The sequence below is a fragment of the Ipomoea nil genome, unplaced genomic scaffold, assembly GCF_001879475.1.
Source record: "Ipomoea nil cultivar Tokyo-kokei standard unplaced genomic scaffold, Asagao_1.1 scaffold2749, whole genome shotgun sequence".
Lineage (NCBI taxonomy): Eukaryota > Viridiplantae > Streptophyta > Magnoliopsida > Solanales > Convolvulaceae > Ipomoea > Ipomoea nil.
The window spans coordinates 147465-167500 of NW_017619177.1; the positions used below are offsets into that span (position 1 = coordinate 147465).

The 20036-nt window shown below is 39.9% G+C and overlaps 1 long non-coding RNA gene across 1 annotated transcript; it reads left to right on the forward strand.

Annotated features, from left to right (window-relative positions):
* The first annotated feature begins 1988 nt into the window (after positions 1–1988).
* LOC109156656 lies at positions 1989–12026 on the forward strand. The gene is made up of 3 exons (XR_002050086.1): positions 1989–2176; positions 2946–3093; positions 11986–12026. It is a non-coding gene; the product is annotated as an uncharacterized LOC109156656 (long non-coding RNA).
* Positions 12027–20036: the final 8010 nt, after the last annotated feature.

The window sequence follows — 20036 nt, forward strand, 5'->3', positions numbered from 1 at the left end:
CAAGCAATGGCATACACATTCAATCTAAATATTCATACACATAAAGATTCTAGCACGTGTCCTAAGGTCACAAAACTATCCAATATCAATCATATCAATATCCAATTACTAATTCAGTCACAATCAACAATAAGACATGTATGCACATATGGTGGTGCCGCAGGACCCTTCACATGCTCATACATGAAGGTTAGTGCATATAGCTCTAACATGGCCCCGCAGCACAGGGAGATTGATCGCAACCAATCACTGAACCGTAGCTCATTTATAAACGTTTGATCGCAACCAAACGGAGGACCGTAGCCCTATTATCATGTATATCTGATCGCAACTAGATTATACACCGCAGTCCTATATGTAACACCCCGTGTTACGACCTCTAACCCAGACTTGTTATTTAATTGCTTGCCATTAAAAGAGGTTTAAATTCCCTTAATTAATTAAGAAGGGGTTTACCATGGATCATAGACCCTTATCTCTAAACCATAACATTGATCCTATATGGATTAGAATAAGTGAATCCTTACCTTTCAGACCATACTTAAGACTCTTAAATATATATATATATATATATATATATATATATATATATATATATAAGGACCTAGGAGGAACCTAGAAATTCCACCATAATAGATTCAACCACACAAGAATTCCCATATCACCAAACGTAGGAGAAATCACGAAGATGAGATCTTAGAGAAAGAACCTTAGTAGCCAAGGATTCTAATTAAGGGTAAGAGGTAACTCATGTCCCAACAAAACCTATTTTCCTTGCTATAATCTTCTTCATTGGCTCCTTGATATATGATTTTGTGCTCGAGTCTTTATAAGGCATTGCCTGAGATTGATCTGGTGTTTATGAGATAATCTTGATGTTTATGTGTTAATCTTGATGGTTATGTGATAATCTTGATGTTCTTGATTCTATGATAAAATATATAAATGATCTTGAGTTTTAATTATGACTAGAGCCCTAGGGTTATAACGTGGATTTCGTATTGTGTTATTCTTGGTATGTTTGGTGTGGTTCTTGGTTTTAATCTGTTACTTGATTACGTGGTGTCGTTGTTTATATTTCAATGTGTCTGGACATGGTTTCGGCTTCTACGAGGGATCCCGGGACCAATTTATTACATAGGAGTCAGTGGGGGGTAGGTGGGGGCAGGGGTACCCGCCACCTACCCGCTACCAAACACCCTCTTTCCAGCGGCAGTCGGCGGGATGGCGACTGCCCGCGGGGCACCCGCTGCATTGTAGTTGGCCGCCGGCGGGTGGCCCTCCAGCCGCCGGCCACCCGCTGGAACTTCGGTACGAAGCGCGATGTTTTTCCCCATTTGATGTTTCCCCGTGTCCCGTTGTGTCCCGTCGTACCCCGTTTGTCGTATACGAGTCTAGTTTGATGCATCGAGTACCATTCTTAGGATGAAAGAGTCTTGTGTATTGCATGCTAGTCGAATTGGTATCCCATCGGCGTAGGAGGAAGGTGCATGACCCCTTAGGCGTGTCTCGGGTCGTTTACTGTGGTTGGCCACGCATAAATTATATCACTACAAGAAAAAACGCGAATCGCGACGGACAATATTCCGTCGCAATTTAGCGACCGAAAATGCGACCTAATACATTCCGTTGCGAAATGACGATGGAAAAGGCGACGGAATCAAATTTCGTCGCGAATCTTGGCGCAAAAATAAAATAAAGCCCGCGAAATATTGACGGTAAAATATTCACGATCGAATTTACGCACGGGAAAGACTACCAATTTTCGTTCCGTCGCAAAATGGCGACGAAAATTGCGACCAACTAGATTCCGTCGTTAAATGAATGAAGTTTTGTTGTATTGACTGAATATTGCGACGGAATTAACGATAGAATTTATTCCGTCCCAATATTTTTTGTCAAATTTTATTTTTTTTCCTACTTAAAATTAAAAAAGAATAAAAGCTAAGTGTGAAATCTCCTCAAGAACACTCCAGAATGCAGAATAGTCGACGCAGCCATCGCAGAACACAGCAGAGCACCGCCATCGCCATCGCCGTGCAGCCGTCGCCATCGCCATCGCCATCGCCGTGCAGCCGTCGCCATCGCCATCGCCATCGCCATCGCCGTGCAGCAGAACTCCGTCGCAGTCGCCTCCTCCTCCGTCTATGACTGCCTCCTCCTCCATTTGTGACTGGTAAATCTTCAAATAATTCCTCATTTCATCCTCCGGCTGTGAATGATTTTAGGTCAAATAGAATTGAATAGGTCATATAGAATTGATAGAGTGCCCTCCGTCGGTTGAATCCACCATCTGATGAATTATTCATAACACTAATTTTTTATGATTTGAAATCTGTTGAACCCTCCATGGATATAATACGAAACCTTTTTTATTTTTTTGTTTTTTTTGTTTTTTTTGTTTTTGTTTTGTGGATCGTTGTGCTTCAAGATAATACAGTATATAATTTTTGGATAATTGACATTCAAGATAACAGATTTGCTAGGGTGAGGATTTGACCCTTTTATGGATTATTGGCATTCAAGAATTATTGCGATGAAAATTTGAGCTCAAACCTGACTAGTTGTTAGTATGCCGATTCCCCCAGTGTGTTTTGTTTTTGCTTCAGTAAAATCAAAATGGAAGTTTATTTATTTATTTTTATTGATCAATATATATATATATATATATATATATATATATATATATATATATATCCAGTTTCTTAGTTGGCAGTGATGTTAATATGATAAAGTTCTACTTCTGCATTTCCATTTTTTAAGCTAGAAATTATTTCTGCACACATCACTAAGTTTTGAATATTCTGGTGGAAAGTCAATTTTGTTCTGCAGGCTTGTTTATATTGGTATAATTTTATTAACAAGGCTGCCTTGTGTTACTGAAATTATATGAAAGAAAATTTCCAGAGCTTGTGCATTGTAGGAATAATGGTTCATCTTTCTAGGAGATAATAACATAACAAATGGTGAAACTTTTGAGCGCCCATCGCAAAGGAAAGCAACAATACCATGGAACTCAGTTATGGTGAACGCAAGTATAAAGAGTCCATATGTGGTCACCATAATATTTCTCAACATTACTCGATGCAGCAGGTATTATCTGTTAGATATACAATAGTCTAACTATATGAACCATAATATACGAGAAACCTAACCTCGTATGATAGCGGAAGCGTAGCCGTGTTGATCTCCAGCCATAGTTGATGTTCTTGTTGTGTTGCCTCTTAACGGTAGACCGTCAGCCATGTTTTGCCTCAGACCTGACTCAGAACCCTAGATGGTGTATTGGTATCTACTGAGCGGTCTGAGTACCGTAACTGAATGTGCTAACTAATCCATAATCCTGTATCCCATCAATCCAGGTTATATTAGGCACAGAGTTTGGTTGACTAACAACTACTAGTTATTAAGTCCAACTAGACCACTTAATAAACCTAGTCAACTTGCACCACTTAATTAAGGCCCCAATATATAATATACAATATATATTATTAGGGAAAATCTTACATTCTCCCACTTGGTGCAAGTACTAGCACAACCTTCACCAAAGAACAAAATACACGAATCATAGTGACATGTCCTCTATTTAATCCGAGTAGTGTCCATTATGGTCACATGCATTTTAATTCTCCAACTTAGGTCCTTAATGAACAAACCCTATGTTTATTCTCGGTACCTTAAGGGATGTTTCTCAAAATACATTATGTGCACAACTGAAGGAGAAAACACATCCAAATTGTACAAAAGAGTACACTGTATGATCTCTAAAACTTTATAAGCATGCCTTAAGTAGAGATCTCTTCATGTTAGCATAATGCTTACTATATTCCGTGACTTCTTTATAAGTTAACTTTAAGTACTATCTCTAACGGCTAAGAGCTTGGAGTTAACACGTCTGTCACTCCCACTCATCAAAAATAGCCAAAAGATAGTCAAGTCACAGAAGCATTCCAATAACTTAGACAATAAACCAAATGTCCAAGTCCATAAATTTGGAATCTTAAACATACACCATAACTTCTCAAATAACTTCAATGTTCACTTTAAATGAACTGAACATAATGAGTCTTACTTATATGTCTCACAAAATTGTTTTGAGCCTTACAAACTAAAATGGCCCAAGATCAATTTTGAAGAAACTAAAGACTCTATTAATCACTGAAGAATTTAGTAAATGACAGTGCCCCACAAATTAAATGTTTTTGTTCTAATAAATTTCATAGTATTGTTGCAACATTTTCATAAATATGTTGCACAACCGAATGTTCAATAATTTGAACTTATGAATTTATATGAACAAATACAAGATTAATACTTGTGGAATCTTATGGACTTATTGTGTAACACACAATCCAATTTGAAACGTATGAAGCCAATTAAATCCATAAGCTTTAGTGGAGTATCTTAATGATCTTTTTCTAAATGATCACTCCCACTGATTAAAACATTCTTCAGCGAAATTAATAAAATGAACTTAATAATATACATACTCATAATTGATTTATTGACCAACTAACAAATGAAGACATAATTCCCCACCATTAGTTGGACATACTAAATAATCAATTTTTGGTTCCAATTAAAGTCCAACTAAATAATGAAGATATATTTCCCCACCATAGTTGGACATACTAAAAGAAACAAAATACATCTTTCAAAACCAAGATAGAATTTGGCTCAAAAGATACATTTTATCATTATTGGAATCCAAAAGGTATGTCAAATCACGTAACTTACTACAGTTAGTCCGAAAAACCGAGCAAGATTCGTGGATTAATTAATAAAAGTTGCTAAATTTTGGGAAGTGACTGAATACATGTTTTGCCAATGCAAACCATGAAACATAGAATTATAATTGAACTGAATTTATAACTCTAAGAAATTGTGATAAAATTATCATTTAATGGGTGGTGGGATTTATTGACATAAAACTTGCCTTTGGGCTAAAGTTTTAATTCTATTAAATCCAATTAAGAAACCCTTATGATAATATTTTTCACAATTACTAAAGAGTCAGAAGAATCTAGTGACATAAAACTTGCCTGTGGGCTAAAGTTTTACTCAATTAAATCCAACTGAAAAATTTATTTATGATGAAACCATTATCAAATGAGTTGAAGAATCAAATGACATAAAACTTGCCTGTAGGCTAAAGTTTTAGTCAATAAGATTCACTGCTATCATTACGATAAAAAACTTAATCATGTTCCTTTTCTTAATCCCTGTGGGCAAATTAAGAAATATGATCTAAAGTTTACATCATAAAATTAAACTCCATGATAGAATTGGAAGTTATCAAATAAATTGATTTATTTCTATCGTCACTGATAAAACTACTGAACTACATTCCGATACATAATTGCCTGTGGGCTAAATTATGACCGTAGTCCAGTATTTCATCCTGATTAATTATACAAATATAACGAAATTGCCTGTGGGCTAAATTTCATCATATTACATACAATTAATCACAAATGATATGTCTAAAACTTTATGTGATCAAAATAAACCGCTTAATATATAATTTTAACAGATTACGAATGTTGTGGCTACTCCATAACCAAATTAAAATTATAAGATCACTAGACAATTATCAATTCATTGTCTACACTTTATGTGATTGAAACTTAACAATCTTAGGTAGCTGAATATGCTGTAGCATTTCCTTAATTAACCAAGATTGAAAACTCAAGATATTCCAGTAAATTAAAGATGCTTTGGCTATTCTTTAATGAACCGAAATAAAATCACATTGGCAAGGAATACTTAAAATTTTGACAAACAGATTATACCAGATTGTGATGGGAAAATCTAAATATACTCCGAGGAAAGGCGGTTAGAGACTAAGTCTCACTGAAAACCAATTCCTTAAATAGAGTATCAATTTAAGGAGACTAGTGGCACACGATGTCCATTAAAACTAGTATGTCTCCCCGATTCATATATACTTAATGTATAACTGTTTGGGAGTATGAACCTAAAATTGGAGGATATACACCAAAAAACTGAATGGTTCACCTATGATTAAAGCTTAAATGGTGAACTAAATTAGCGGATTAAACGTGCTTAAATTCAGGCACTACCGCAACTGAAGTTTATGCATAAGTCCAACTTAAATAGGAACTAATATAATTCCATCTCAAAGTATGCATTGCTAAAGGCATAATAAATTGCATAATTTAAAACATAATATTATGCTTAGGACAAATATGCATAAGATTAAACATTAAACTCATATATTCCAAATAAATTGCATAACTTAAAGCAATTTACAATATGAGATTTTAAAGTATAAACTTAATATTCAAACACCGATGAGTCCAAACCAAAAGAGACCCAACATTTTGAATAATAATGTACTGAATATATACTTTAAAATTTTTAAACTGTAAGCCCATGGGAAAATATTTTAATGCATAAAGATCAAATTTATGAGAAATAACTGAATTTACAAATTCAAACAATATCAAACCAAAAGGATATGCTAGCATTTGTAAATCAAATTCTCATGAACCCTAATTGCATAATTAAACTTAATATTATGCATTTAATGTGACCGAATGCATAAAACAATCTAAAGAGTATGAACCAACTAAATAATATGAATTTACACTAAATATTCATTTATTCATACTTGATCAAATATGGGCAATCATAACTCAAAGAACTAAATGAATTATGGAATTAATGGCAATAGTCGATTGCCTAGAAAATATGTTTTTCCAAGATTGCTAAATTGATTCAAAATCACTCTCCATAACCCAGTTGATAATATTATTATTATTAATGGCAAAATTGCAAATAACCAAAATAGCAATAAATAGCCATAATAATATTATCACATTATGTAGGAGATTAAATATCGAAAAAACAATGATTAAAACCGCTAACATTTATAAACGTTTTCGGATAAAATTTTTGAAAACTTAATAAAAATTTGAAGTCCGAAAAACATTAATGTCAATAAAATTATTTTCTGTACTGGAGTATTGTCACATAAATTTATTTGGAAACAGTTCAAGGTGCATAACTGAATACCATAACAATATTAATGTCATCATTAATTAACTAATTATTAATAGCAATAAGTAACATTATAATCACTATTAACATTAGTAATGACAAACTAAAGTATGGTAATGCACTTTTAATGTTTTCATTTTTCTAAAGATAAAATATGTGACTAGTCCAAATTAGCGGTTAACTGTAACTGTAGCACTAATTATCAATAATAACCATAAAAGATAACTAATGACTAACCTTAATGATGCAAACCGCATCTACCCATTGCGCTGACAACGATGACGATCCACAAGAGAAGAAAAAATTCCAGAATTCTCCCAATCTTCACTATCGGTGTCAATGAACTCGATGCAGCGTCAAATGGTACGTTAAAAAATTTATTGGTAGCACTTAATTACCAACATTAATAGTCATGTAAAATGAAGTGGTAATCATGCCAATGTACCAAATATAGCAGATTACCATGAATTGATAATTATTATGAAAAGTAATAAAATGAGATTAGCCCCTAAACTTAATAACAGTAATTAATAATGCCGAATTTATTAGCTTAATAAGTGGCAAAACTGTAATTAAGGGATGCCTAATACTAATCTCAATTACCACATAATAATTAACCATGACTATTGTGATACTTAGGGAGACTGAAGTTATGGTAATAACTAAATTACCATTATACAGACAATATACCAACTATATTGCTTTTGCCATAAAATTAAAGAGTTAATATTATTATTAAGGCCTCGCAAAACTATTGATAGATTAAAAAAAAAAAATCAACTTAAACAATAGTTTGTAATTCTTAATGGCCAAAATAACAATTAAATCCTTAATCCTTAATGTCTCAAAATAGATCAAGACAATAATTATAGCACTTAATTACTCAAATTAGGCTCATAAACCTCAATGGCCTAAGTGAATTATAACATGCATGGATGAAAAATGGTCTAATACTGAAGTAGACCCAAAACATAATATTATTACCAACGATGAATACCAAATTATGGTAGTTAGTAATAATTAAAATTTAATAAACATGTTATAAGGAGCTATAATTATCATTAAAATATCAATCAAAATGATGAGATCCATACTTTAACAGTTTAATGACCCAAGATAGGTCCCAAATAGCTTGTTCAAAATAGGTTCTAAAGTTCCAGAGACACATAAAATTAAAATGTGCTCAAAATTAAAGGGAAACCAAAACAAGCTACTTTAGTAGGTCATAATGCCTAAAATTGACCTACGGATCCAAAATTGAATGATATTTAAAAAAGAATTTATGAGTTAATAATATGCTAAATCCAACCTTAATGCATGCTATTATGAATGTATAACAATAACAATAATTTATGAATATACGTAGCATGCTTGAATTTGCATATTAATATATTATTAACCCATATATCTTAAATAAATTGCAATACTTAAAGCAATTTAATTTGCATCTTAACATTAAATTAAAATTCAAATAGCAAATTAAAACTTAATATTTGCCCTAAATTGAATGATAATTTAATCATGAATTTAATGCCAAATGTTAAGAACAAACTAAAGGGCATCAATATTCCAAAACAAGCAATTACCATATATTTACCATTTTGCAAATAATATACGGTATTAATTAAGGTAATATAAAGTGGGTAATAATAAACTAAATAATTACCATTTACCAAAACTAATATGTATAAAATTAAATAAAGCAAATAAAATATATGGTAAATTAATGATAATTGCATGATCAAAACATACCATCCAGGCATCCAGGACAAAACTTTAATTTCCTCATCTCACGCACCTTCCAACTCCATAATCGGCTTTAACGCAAAGGAGAAGTGGAGAACCGAAGACACTCGTGCCGCCGGAAATTTTTCAGTAGAAAAAAATATATATATATACAAACTTGATGTATATAAAATACATTAATGTTGATTAAGGCAAAATAATCAACCAGGCAAAGATTCATAAAGGCTCTTGATACCAAATGTTAGATATACAATAGTCTAACTATATGAACCATAATATACGAGAAATCTAACCTCGTATGATAGCGGAAGCGTAGCCGTGTTGATCTCCAGCCATAGTTGATGTTCTTGTTGTGTTGCCTCTTAACGGTAGACCGTCAGCCATGTTTTGCCTCAGACCTGACTCAGAACCCTAGATGGTGTATTGGTATCTACTGAGCGGTCTGAGTACCGTAACTGAATGTGCTAACTAATCCATAATCCTGTATCCCATCAATCCAGGTTATATTAGGCACAGAGTTTGGTTGACTAACAACTACTAGTTATTAAGTCCAACTAGACCACTTAATAAGCCTAGTCAACTTGCACCACTTAATTAAGGCCCCAATATATAATATACAATATATATTATTAGGGAAAATCTTACATTATCTTCCAACTTATTTACTTGTAAATTCATCAATAAAATACTGCATCTTTGTTTTTAATTAATCTCATAGTGGATTAGTGGAAACTATTTAATATGTTTGGATGTAAATTTGGGTCTCTTTGAATTCACACATGAACTCACACAACCCTATAGTGGCTGTAGGATGTCTAATAAGTTTAAATTTTTTCTATCCAAAATATTGTGCCCGACTTTGTAGAGAACAATTGTAACACCCCCGTGTTACGACCCCTAAATTAGAACTAATCTAATTATCCCCCACCCCAAAAAGGGAATTAAAATCCATTAAATGACTAAAGAGGGGCCCACTATGGATCATGGGCCTTGAGCCCTAAAACCAAACCCCTAGTCTCATAGGAATTAGAATTAACAAGCTCATACCACTTAGACCCTAATTAGGACTCCTAGGTATGTAAATACGGACATAGGAGACACCTAGATCTAACACCACACAAGAAGTTCCAAGAATCCCCTTAGGAGAAATCAAGAAAGGAGAAATCTTAAAGAAAGACCCTTCATAGCCAAGGAAATTAATTAAGGCTAAGAGGTAACCCATGTCTCAACAAAACCTATTTTCTTCGCAATAATCTCCTTCCTTGGCCTCCTTCTATATGCTAGTGTCTTGATTTATGCTTCTATGCTATTGTGATATATTCTTGATGATTGATAAGATGATTGGTGGTATTCTTGATAATATTGATGATCTTGATGATGAAAAGAGGTTCTTGATATTGATGTAACGATTCTTGACGAATCTTGATAATTCTTGATGTTAAAGATAAATTGTGATTTTGATGATTTGGAAGGAATTAGAGCCCTAGGATGGATTGGGAATTTGTGATATAATATATATTGGGTGGGAATTCGCATGTTCGGGTGTTGTTTATGTTTAGAAGTCGTAATAGGATGAGTTATATGTAATTCTTGCTTTTGATCCATTAATTGACTACGTGGTGTCGTTAATTGCGTTTAAAAGTGTCTAAGCATGGTTTCGGGTTCCACAAAGGATCCCGGGACGAAATTGTGGTAAATAAGTCAGTGGGGGTAGGGGTACCCGCCACCTACCCGCTGCCCGAAGATCACCGTCGGCAACCCGCTGCTGGGCAGTGATCTCCGGCGGGTGATCCCTCACCCACCGGCTACCCGCTGGTTCGTGACCCACCCCCCGACTTCCCCGTTTGATGTTCCCCATTCCCTGTGGTGTCCCAACGGACCCCGTTTATCGTACCTGAGTCTAGTTTGATGTTTCGGGCACCATTCGTAGGATTAAATGAGTCTTAGTGATTGCATGCTAGTTGAATTGGTAACCCGTTAACCTAGGTGGAAGTCGTATAAACCCTTAGGACGATTCTTAGTATGTGATTGATCACACGTAAGTGTTATTATATGTCTCCCCTTCCTAATGTGCTATTATGTGCTCTAAGGTGTTATGTGATGCATGGTTTCCCCAACTTGGTTGCGATCAAGTTGGCTATACGGGCAGTTGGATGGTTTGAGAACCATACCAACTGTTAACCAGACCGGTTGCGATCGGTCAGGTATATAAATATTATATAGGGCTGCGGTCCACTGATGATTACTTATGAGCTGCGGTTCATTCTCCTGGCTGCGATCAGTGATTCACTTATTGGGCTGCGGTCCACATGGGCCTCGGTGCTATGACCCACCGGACCTCAACGCGCCAGGACGGTGTTTAGGGCCAATAAGCCGACGAAGGCTGTAGTCTACCGATCCGAGTAATCGGGGCGGTATGTAGGGCTACGGCTGGCTACGACCCACCGAGCGATGGGACGACGGTGTGTAGGGCCATAGTCTCCAAGGATCTTCGCCCACCGACAGAGTATAGCTCTGCGGTGTGTCGGGCTTGATCCGCTATGGTCCACCGGCGTACCCATCGGCGGTGTGTAGGGTCGTAAGTCCCCACTTGAAATGGGGATCGCGGTCCACCGACTGGGTGCGTCAGCGGTGTGTAGGATCGTGGTCCGACGTTGAGTTCGTCAACGGTTCTCAAAGGGTTGGTTGCGATCAACTCCCCTCATACCGCGGTACTGAGGTAGGGTGCTGCGGGCCTGTGTTAATGCTATATGCATTGACCCTCATGTTCGGGGCATGCGATTGGTCCCGTGGCGCCATCAGTAATGATGTGATATGAATGGTGATTCAATGATGATGTGATATGCATGGTGATGCAATGATGATGTGACGTGAATGGTGATTGGATGATGATGTGATATGCATGGTGATGCAATGATGATGTGACGTGAATGGTGATTGGATGATGATGTGTTTGGAATTGGAAAGTGATCAGTGACCTGAGATTTGTATTCCTTGTGATGTTGTCTCTACTTAAATGCTTATTGTTATTTGATGTGCTCATCCCTATTTGCTGAGTCTATTCCCGGTTTTAAAACTAGCTAGTGTCTCTTAAGTATATATCTTCCTGCTTCGAAATGATTTCTGTATATCTCTATATATCTATCTATAATGTATTTCAACGCGTTGGAGTGGGTTACCAGCATCTCTCGCTGAACAGATATATTTGGCTTTCAGGTACAGATGAGTAGACACTGGAGCGCGCTAGAGACTTGGAGCGTAGAATAGATAGTTTCCCTTTCGGCCTGCGTGCCATGCTTATGTATTGACATTGTTGAGGATTTTAGTTAGTTAGCCTGTGCACCTGAGTTCTCTAGCTCAGGTGTGACATAGCACCCCGTACTCTTATGATTATGTTTTGGGATTTAATGAGAATTACCCTTATTATATAAGTCTTAAAAGTTTTAAAATTTCGGGGTGTTACAGTTGGTATCAGAGCCTAAGTTTGACCCTAGGATAAGACTCTTAAGACCAGACTTTAGGACATTAGACTTGAACTCTAGGTATTCAGGAACATAGGACTCAGGAATCTTAAGACGCGCGGTGAGATTGTGAGCCTACCCATCACCATCACATAACATCCCACCACCTTATCCCCCATTACCTTAAAAGAACTCCTTTTCGCTTATCACACCAAGGTAAGGGGACAAACCCTCTAAATCGGTATAAATATTGGTTCTATAGATTAGCAACATGGCTCCAAACAGGAGACAATCAAGGACTCCGGAACACGCCGCATACGACCCCCTAACTCAGACACTACAACAACTAACCCAAGTCGCCCAAACACTAAGCGACGTAGCTCTCCGCAACAACTGCCCACCGCCAAACACAAGCTTGGAGGTCGCCCGACAGGTCTCGAACCATAGGCCGCCCACTTTCTCGGGAGAAGAAGATCCCGCCATCCTTGAGGAATGGATACGGACCTTCGACAAAATCCTGGGATTGGTAGAATGCCCAGAAGAGCGTCGTGTCGAGATAGCCTCGTTCTACTTCGGACACGAAGCAGACCTTTGGTGGATCCACGAAGGACCCACTTACAGACAAGAACCAGGATTCAACTGGGAAAATCTGAAAGCACGCCTGCGAGAACGATTCTACCCAACACACATAAAAGCCTCTATGCACGAAGAGTTCCTCCACCTAAAGCAAGGAACGGCCACCATCACAGAATACCTTAAGCGATTTCTCGAACTGGCACGCTTCGCGCCAGAATTAGTTCCCATAGAATCAACTAAAATAGCAAGGTTTACATTGGGCCTCAACTTCGAAGCCCGGAAGGCACTAATAGTAAGCGGACCCCGGACCCTCAACGAGGCTTGCTCCAGTGCTTCCAACCTCTACCGAATCCAACTACTACAACGTGGGGTTCAAGATCAGATCCGAAAAAGGAACACAGGGGGAGGAGCACCCCCAATAAAGAGGACGAGAGTTGACACCAACACGAGACCAAAAATCCAGACGGGACCAAGACCACCCCCAAGGAACAACGAAGCCAATACGGGAGGCTTCCCTTGCCCAAGGTGCAATCAAAGCCATAGAGGCAGAGACTGCATGGGAAATCCCTTGCGGTGCTTCAACTGCGGGAAAGACGGACACAAGGCCTTCCAGTGTTCACAACCCTCGAGCTCACACCCCACGAGTATGGGGCAAAACAGAAGCACCAACAACCAAGGGAATCATGGTGCTTCCGGGAAAGTATTCATCATGAGCCGCACACAAGCCGAACTAGGAGACGAGGACAACCCCAACGAAGAAAACGTGACCCCGGATGACGAAGAGCACACAAATCCACCGGAAGAAAACCAAGGAGCACACAAATCCACCGGAAGAAAACCAAGGAGGAGAATTCTGTCTAGGATAAACTAAGGAAGCCTTGTAACCACCCTTGTAGCAAACTACTAGTTTAGCTTAGCCACCTCGGGATCTTTTCTCTCTAATAAAATATAAAAATATTCTAGCATAAAGGAAGCTAAACAACAACAAAGAGTACTAATGTAACCAATGAGGATTGAACCTTAAACCTCCTACATATAAGACCAAGTTCCTAACCACTAGGCTATGGGTGTTTCTTGAAACCCAAAGGGAACACTCCCCTCTTAAACCCCCACAAATCCCTAAAAATCTCAAAACCCATAAATCAAAAACCCTTCTTCTTCCTCACACCCTCCCACTCTCACCCTCACCCTCTCACTCTTCGCACCCCACCCCAAAACCGGCGAACACCCCCACCAAACCCACCGGCCACACGCCGCCGCCACCAGCCAGTCGCCGCCCGTCAATCTCACGCCGACGACCACCGCCCAGCCGACCGCCCCGCCGTCGCACCCGGAGGTCGCCCACGTCGCGCCCCGGCCGCGACCCACTGCCCAGCAGCACCAACAGCGCGCCCAGCCACCACCACCGTGCGCCACCCTCCCCCCTTTTTCTCACCGTTCGAACCCAACAGAAACGCCACCCACCGCCAGACTCGCCGCCGGAGCCTCGCCGGAATCCCGCCAGAAGTACACCGGAAAATCCTCGCCACCAAGAAGAAACTTCACAATGCCAAAGAAACCCCTCGAAGTCCGCACCCCGGAATGGAGCAATGCCGACTACACGGTGATCGGAGGTAAAGCCATTGAACCCGATCAATTTTCTCCGGAATTGGTCGATATGCTTAACGACCAAGGGCTCTTGGATACCTATCTCACCATTGAAGGGGATACGTTCCCCGAATTGGTGAAGGAATTCTATCAACATTTGGTAGCCACCAAACGAGGTGATAAAATAGAAATCACCACTAAGGTCCGAGGCAAGGAAATCATACTTTCCGAAGGCCGCTTGGCCAAACTCTTGAAATTGACCACCACAGGGGTGTCGAACTATGACTGGAAAGGGTGGATTGATACCCAAAATACGGGGTACAAAGACTACCTCGGGTACCTACTCGAAAAAGAAGAGGGTTTCACCTCGGCCACACGGCCAAATAGGAAGTGGCTAACCGCGGAGCAAAAGATATTTGTTATGATTGTGACTGACAGCCTTCTACCCACAAACAATAAAAGCAAGGACGTGGGGAGTTTAGAGTGCGCTTTCGCCTATCTCTTGAAACACAAGATCAAGTTCAACCTACCGGCCCTCATGCTAAAACACATGGAATTTTGCAAAACTAGCAACCGACTTAGCCAGCCCTACGGGATAGTCCTAAGTTGGATCACGGAGAAAAAGGGGGTAGATCTGAGCCACACTGAGGTCAAGACTGCAAATGGCATGGTTTTCAATGCTCAGAATCTCCGTCGCAATGATATCTACTACACCGAAGGGGGACAATACATCACCCTCGAGGAGATTTGCCTTAAGCCCGAGGGGGAATGAAGGAAGTTGGTTGATCAACTAGATATCTCCAACAAGAAATTTAAACGGGCAATGCAAGAATGTGGGGAACCAGGGGGAAGCGAGGAACAAGAAGAAGATAGGGAGCCTGATCCACCAGCGCCCGCACAAGCAAGGGGAAGTCCAGGGAGGGGCCAAAACGAAGAGTCCGTCAATGAGCGCATCCTCGCACAACTCACCCGGCAGAACCAAATCATGGACGAGGGATTCTCGTCCCTAATCCGCGCAACACGCGCTTTGCACCAAAGGGTGGCAACTATCGAGGCCATGTGGGTACTCACGGGGCATCCAGCTCAGGAGAAGGAAACCAAGGTAGACACGAACCCTCCAAACCGCCACTTCACCAAAAATCTAATCTACCCCAACAAGGACAAATCGTGGAGCCAAATCTCCTAACTTGGAGGCCAAAATATGTGACCTCTTGGGGTGAAAGAATGGAATCACGCACCGGCTTCGGGGACGAAGCCTCTTTTAAGGGGGGGAGAGTGTAATACCCCATGTTACGACCCCTAAATTAGAACTAATCTAATTATCCCCCACCCCAAAAAGGGAATTAAAATCCATTAAATGACTAAAGAGGGGCCCACTATGGATCGTGGGCCCTGAGCCCTAAAACCAAAACCCTAGTCCCATAGGAATTAGAATTAACAAGGCCATACCACTTAGACCCTAATTAGGACTCCTAGGTATATAAATAGGGACATAGGAGACACCTAGATCTAACACCACAAATAATCTCTCACCACACAAGAAGTTCCAAGAATCCCCTTAGGAGAAATCAAGAAAGGAGAAATCTTAAAGAAAGACCCTTCATAGCCAAGGAAATTAATTAAGGCTAAGAGGTAACCCATGTCTCAACAAAACCTATTTTCTTCACTATAATCTCCTTCCTTGGCCTCCTTCTATATGCTAGTGTCTTGATTTATGCTTCTATGCTATTGTGATATATTCTTGATGATTGATAAGATGATTGGTGGTATTCTTGATAATCTTGATGATCTTGATGATGAAAAGAGGTTCTTGATATTGATGTAACGATTCTTGACGAATCTTGATAATTCTTGATGTTAAAGATAAATTGTGATTTTGATGATTTGGAATGGATTAGAGCCCTAGGATGGATTGGGAATTTGTGATATAATATATATTGGGTGGGAATTCACATGTTCGGGTGTTGTTTATGTTTAGAAGTCGTACTAGGATGAGTTATATGTAATTCTTGCTTTTGATCCATTAATTAACTACGTGGTGTTGTTAATTGCGTTTAAAAGTGTCTAAGCATGGTTTCGGGTTCCACAAAGGATCACGGGATGAAATTGTGGTAAATAAGTCAGTGGGGGGTAGGTGGGGGTAGGGTACCCGCCACCACCCCGCTGCCCGAAGATCACCGCCGGGCAGCGGGCAGGCGTCCGCCCGCCGGCAACCCGCTGCCGGGCAGTGATCTCCGGCGGGCAGCCGGCGGGTGATCCCTCACCCACCGGCTACCCGCTGGTTCGTGACCCACCCAGGGCCCCAGACTTCCCCGTTTGATGTTCCCCATTCCCCGTGGTGTCCCAACGGACCCCGTTTATCGTACCTGAGTCTAGTTTGATGTTTCGTGCACCATTCGTAGGATTAAATGAGTCTTAGGGATTGCATGCTAGTTGAATTGGTAACTCGTTAACCTAGGTGGAAGTCGTATGAACCCTTAGGACGATTCTTAGTATGTTATTGAGCACACGTAAGTGTTATTATATGTCTCTCCTAACTAATGTGCTATTATGTGCTCTATGGTGTTATGTGGATTAATTAATCTCATAGTGGATTAGTGGAAACTATTTAATATGTTTGGATGTAAATTTGGGTCTCTTTGAATTCACACATGAACTCACACAACCCTATAGTGGCTGTAGGATGTCTAATAAGTTTAAATTTTTTCTATCCAAAATATTGTGCCCGACTTTGTAGAGAACAATTGTAACACCCCCGTGTTACGACCCCTAAATTAGAACTAATCTAATTATCCCCCACCCCAAAAAGGGAATTAAAATCCATTAAATGACTAAAGAGGGGCCCACTATGGATCATGGGCCTTGAGCCCTAAAACCAAACCCCTAGTCTCATAGGAATTAGAATTAACAAGCTCATACCACTTAGACCCTAATTAGGACTCCTAGGTATGTAAATACGGACATAGGAGACACCTAGATCTAACACCACACAAGAAGTTCCAAGAATCCCCTTAGGAGAAATCAAGAAAGGAGAAATCTTAAAGAAAGACCCTTCATAGCCAAGGAAATTAATTAAGGCTAAGAGGTAACCCATGTCTCAACAAAACCTATTTTCTTCGCAATAATCTCCTTCCTTGGCCTCCTTCTATATGCTAGTGTCTTGATTTATGCTTCTATGCTATTGTGATATATTCTTGATGATTGATAAGATGATTGGTGGTATTCTTGATAATATTGATGATCTTGATGATGAAAAGAGGTTCTTGATATTGATGTAACGATTCTTGACGAATCTTGATAATTCTTGATGTTAAAGATAAATTGTGATTTTGATGATTTGGAAGGAATTAGAGCCCTAGGATGGATTGGGAATTTGTGATATAATATATATTGGGTGGGAATTCGCATGTTCGGGTGTTGTTTATGTTTAGAAGTCGTAATAGGATGAGTTATATGTAATTCTTGCTTTTGATCCATTAATTGACTACGTGGTGTCGTTAATTGCGTTTAAAAGTGTCTAAGCATGGTTTCGGGTTCCACAAAGGATCCCGGGACGAAATTGTGGTAAATAAGTCAGTGGGGGTAGGGGTACCCGCCACCTACCCGCTGCCCGAAGATCACCGTCGGCAACCCGCTGCTGGGCAGTGATCTCCGGCGGGTGATCCCTCACCCACCGGCTACCCGCTGGTTCGTGACCCACCCCCCCGACTTCCCCGTTTGATGTTCCCCATTCCCTGTGGTGTCCCAACGGACCCCGTTTATCGTACCTGAGTCTAGTTTGATGTTTCGGGCACCATTCGTAGGATTAAATGAGTCTTAGTGATTGCATGCTAGTTGAATTGGTAACCCGTTAACCTAGGTGGAAGTCGTATAAACCCTTAGGACGATTCTTAGTATGTGATTGATCACACGTAAGTGTTATTATATGTCTCCCCTTCCTAATGTGCTATTATGTGCTCTAAGGTGTTATGTGATGCATGGTTTCCCCAACTTGGTTGCGATCAAGTTGGCTATACGGGCAGTTGGATGGGTTGAGAACCATACCAGTTGTTAAACATGCCGGTTGCGATTGGTCAGGTATATAAATATTATATGGGGCTGTGGTCCAATGATGATTACTTATGAGCTGCGGTTCATTCTCCTGGCTGCGGTCAGTGATTTACTTCTTGGACTGCGGTCCACATGGGCCTCGGTGCTATGACCCACCGGACCTGAATGCGCCAGGACGGTGTGTAGTGCCAATAAGCCGAGGAAGGCTGTAGTCCACCGATCCGAGTAATCAGGGCGGTGTGTAGGGCTACGGCTGGCTACGACCCACCGAGCGATGGGACGACGGTGTGTAGGGCCATAGTCTCCGAGGATCTTCCCCCACCGACTGAGTATAGCTCCGTGGTGTGTCGGGCTTGATCCGCTATGGTCCACCGGCGTACCAATCGGCGGTGTGTAGGGTCGTAAGTCCCCCCATGAAAAGGGGATCGCGGTCCACCGACTGGGTGGGTCAGCGGTGTGTAGGATCGTGGTCCGATGTTGAGTTCGTCTGACCCCCTTGAAAAGGGGATCGCGGTCCACCGACTGGGTGGGTCAGCGGTGTGTAGGATCGTGGTCCGACGTTGAGTTCGTCAACGGTTCTCAAAGGGTTGGTTGCGATCAACTCCCCTCGTACCGCGGTACTGAGGTAGGGTGCTGCGGGGCCGTGTTAATGCTATATGCATTGACCCTCATATTCGGGGCATGCGATTGGTCCCGTGGCGCCATCAGTAATGATGTGATATGAATGGTGATTCAATGATGATGTGATATGCATGGTGATGCAATGATGATGTGACGTGAATGGTGATTGGATGATGATGTGTTTGGAATTGGAAAGTGATCAGTGACCTGAGATTTGTATTCCTTGTGATGTTGTCTCTACTTAAATGCTTATTGTTATTTGATGTGCTCATCCCTATTTGCTGAGTCTATTCCCGGTTTTAAAACTAGCTAGTGTCTCTTAAGTATATATCTTCCTGCTTCGAAATGATTTCTGTATATCTCTATATATCTATCTATAATGTATTTCAACGCGTTGGAGTGGGTTACCAGCATCTCTCGCTGAACAGATATATTTGGCTTTCAGGTACAGATGAGTAGACACTGGAGCGCGCTAGAGACTTGGAGCGTAGAATAGATAGTTTCCCTTTCGGCCTGCGTGCCATGCTTATGTATTGACATTGTTGAGGATTTTAGTTAGTTAGCCTGTGCACTTGAGTTCTCTAGCTCAGGTGTGACATAGCACCCCGTACTCTTATGATTATGTTTTGGGATTTAATGAGAATTACCCCTATTATATAAGTCTTAAAAGTTTTAAAATTTCGGGGTGTTACAACAATGATTATAATTTTTTTTTTATTTGTTTATGAAGATCCACTATTATACTTTTGTGTTTTATAGGTTCTTGAGGACCTACAAACTATCTGGGGTTGGATTTTGACTGAGAAACTAATATCCCTGACCATCTAAGACATGTATTTTGCTATTCTTATTGTTCCAGAGATATTTGATAATCAAGGTAACTATGTATTTTAACTACAAAATACAAATCTCGTTTAGTTTATACATTCTGCATTTATACTTTGATGAGCTAAGAGTAGTTATCATCTGTTT